Below are 2,730 nucleotides of genomic sequence, written 5' to 3'. Positions count from 1 at the left end.
TATTATTATTATTATCATCATCATCATTTTTCAAATTATTGTTAAAAAGTATATGCCTATCTTTCCATTCATTCTAGCCCAATTTCATCCGCCTCAGATCTTTTTTTTAAACATTTTGATTTACCGATTAGCAAAATACTTGTTGTTTAGAAGTACCCTATCATACAGGAATCTCGGGTCTTTTTCGAGGCTTTTAACGATAGGATAAGTAAGTTAAGTAAACATTATGTTTATGAATAAGAAACTAAAAATCGAATCTTTTTGTAATAAAAATGTTAATTTTTCATTATCGTATCCGCCTAAAATCACATTCTTCATTCCGATCGCTTCCTCTGTTACTGTTGTTTCGCAAATAAGCCTGTACCAAGGAGCTCCAACGCCTGCATTCATTCATGTGATTTCTCTTTACAGCTCAAGTTTTTTTAAGTAGAGGTTTTGTGGACAAGTTAGATCCCAAGGGACGGGCAGAATCACTTTTGTCGTTTTGATAAATCGGAGGTCAGTTTTTCGTCGTGAGATTTTGCAATTTAAAAAAAATGACAATTTTTGTTTTGTTCCGGGTTGTTGTTTTGTTGTTGGGCGTAGTGGTGTCAACAATGTCCGTGAAAATGATACTATTCTCTTGTTTTATTTTATTTTTAGAGAACGGCCCGTGTAGTTGAAGTTAAGAGTTCTTAGTAGGTTTCTCGCCTACCATGACTGATATCTATTAAAGCATTGCATTATAGTTGGTCCAGAGTCGAATGTTTTTGTTTATTTTTTGTTTTGTTTAGTTTGTTTGTTTCTTTTTGGGGGGGGGTAATTAATTTTACGGGACTTGCAATACAATTAAGTCATACAAATTCCGAAGATCGGGGGTATTGCATTAGAGTTTACAAACCGCCAAGAAAATGGAGGAACGATAAGGACGATAGAATAGATGTTTGAAAGAAAAGAAGGTGGAAACCACACCAAAGCGTCTGCCAGCCACCCAATAATGTCGAAATGTTGGACTGGGGATTTTGTTTTACCAAAAGAGAAAAAAAAAAAAAAAAAAATCACTGACCCATAAAAAAGATGTCAGTATTTTATCAAAGCACAGCTGGTCGGGGCATTTCCCGCCTAGAACACGACTATTTCGAAAATTGAATCCGACCGGGTTGGTCCCTAAGAAACAGACCCGAGTTAAGCCTTAGAATTTGAGATAAGAATACAAGTTGCGGAGCTTTCAACAGCAACAACCAACAGAAAAAAAGAAGAAACAAGAAAAAGAAACAAGAATGAAGTAGGCCAGAAATGTGAACCAAACGATTCACTTTCTCTGAAGGCATGCTCAGTTGTAACATTTTAATGCTTCAAAATTTGCAGTGATGTCAACTTTTTAAGGTGTTCATCAAATTACTGTTCTTGTGCTTGTTGTTTTCAATCTCTTGATCTGTTGTTGCTAACTTTAAAGGGAATGATAGTACTCGATATTGTATAGACGCCATATGTTTATTTGTTTGTTGTTTTGTTTTGGGGAGTTTTGTACGGTTGCCACTGTCATAGTTTCAATTCTTCTACTCGTGTTAAAATTACTGCAACGTTTGTTGATTTTGATTTAGATATTATGTTCGTGTATTCGTCTTGAGTTTTATTTCCTTCCTCAAGCTCAGCGCTAGCCAACTTTTTTTATAACCAGCACCCTCTTTTGCTATATATCGACCACCTTCACGTATTTCCAAGCATATTAAATAACACAATAAAATTAAATAATATGTCTATACCCGGGTGTATATTATAATACCTGCCACTACTCGGGTGATCCCCACCGCCCACCAGAATTACTAAATCGCCCACAAGCTGGTGATATCGCCCACTTGCGGACAAATTCGAAAAAGCTGGCAAGCTTTATTTGATCAATCATGTTCATGAATGTTATATTATTAGTGTTCTATTTTGCTTCTTAGATAGAGCACTGGATTCGTGCTCGAACGCACGTAGAAGACTTTCGGTATTAATGATAGTTGTATTTTTCACTGTCTTTTCGTCACCTTTCACACGATGACGCAGCACTTTAATCGTGACGCGTCATAGCTTAAAGTGACCAGTTGAGATCCGAGTGACAGGAACCGTGCTATGTTTTACAACATATATATCATGTGAGTTGTGCTGACAAAATGAGTTACTCCTCGCGATCAAAGAATGGAGATATCGGCTGAAAGCCAACACTGGGGTCAAATGTATAGATTTTCAGTTGATGCCATGTTGTTCAAATCTGCCGTGTCTTTTATTATTCCATACTTACAAATTGTGCAAAATCCACCTATAAAGTTGATTTATCAATTTCCATACAGCCAAAATCCGAAAGAAGTAACTCATTTTGTCAGCACACCTCACATATATTAATTATTTCATAACATATGTCTAATATGTACGCATTCCTATAAAGTTTTGAGATACAAAGAAGAGCATCGACATGGTGATTCTCATGGCATGGTATGAAACTATAACTGACAACAAGACTACAAAGAAACTCAGAAGAAGGACAGAAAAAAACTCGCCATCTCGTCAGGGATCTTCACAAAGGAAAGCAATTAGTACAAACCATTGGACCGGGAAGTACTGTCGAAGAACAGAAAGTTGTGGAAGGGGTGGGAGGGGGGGGGTGAACATAGAAAGGAATCGGGTTCGAAGGAGGGCAAGGAAATAAAGAAGAAAAAAAAAGATTAAATTGACAGTGGTGAATGGACGGTAGATTCAAGGGGGGGT

At 36.8% G+C, this 2,730-nt stretch overlaps 1 protein-coding gene across 1 annotated transcript in view; it reads right to left on the bottom strand.

Annotated features, from left to right (window-relative positions):
* Window positions 1–2,730, bottom strand: part of LOC101848042 (forkhead box protein A1) — a gene marked incomplete in the record, with an annotated part of 22,468 nt that overhangs the window by 14,994 nt on the left and 4,744 nt on the right.

Source organism: Aplysia californica, unplaced genomic scaffold (assembly GCF_000002075.1).
Source record: "Aplysia californica isolate F4 #8 unplaced genomic scaffold, AplCal3.0 scaffold00148, whole genome shotgun sequence".
NCBI lineage: Eukaryota > Metazoa > Mollusca > Gastropoda > Aplysiida > Aplysiidae > Aplysia > Aplysia californica.
This window is presented reverse-complemented; position numbering and strand designations above follow the sequence as displayed.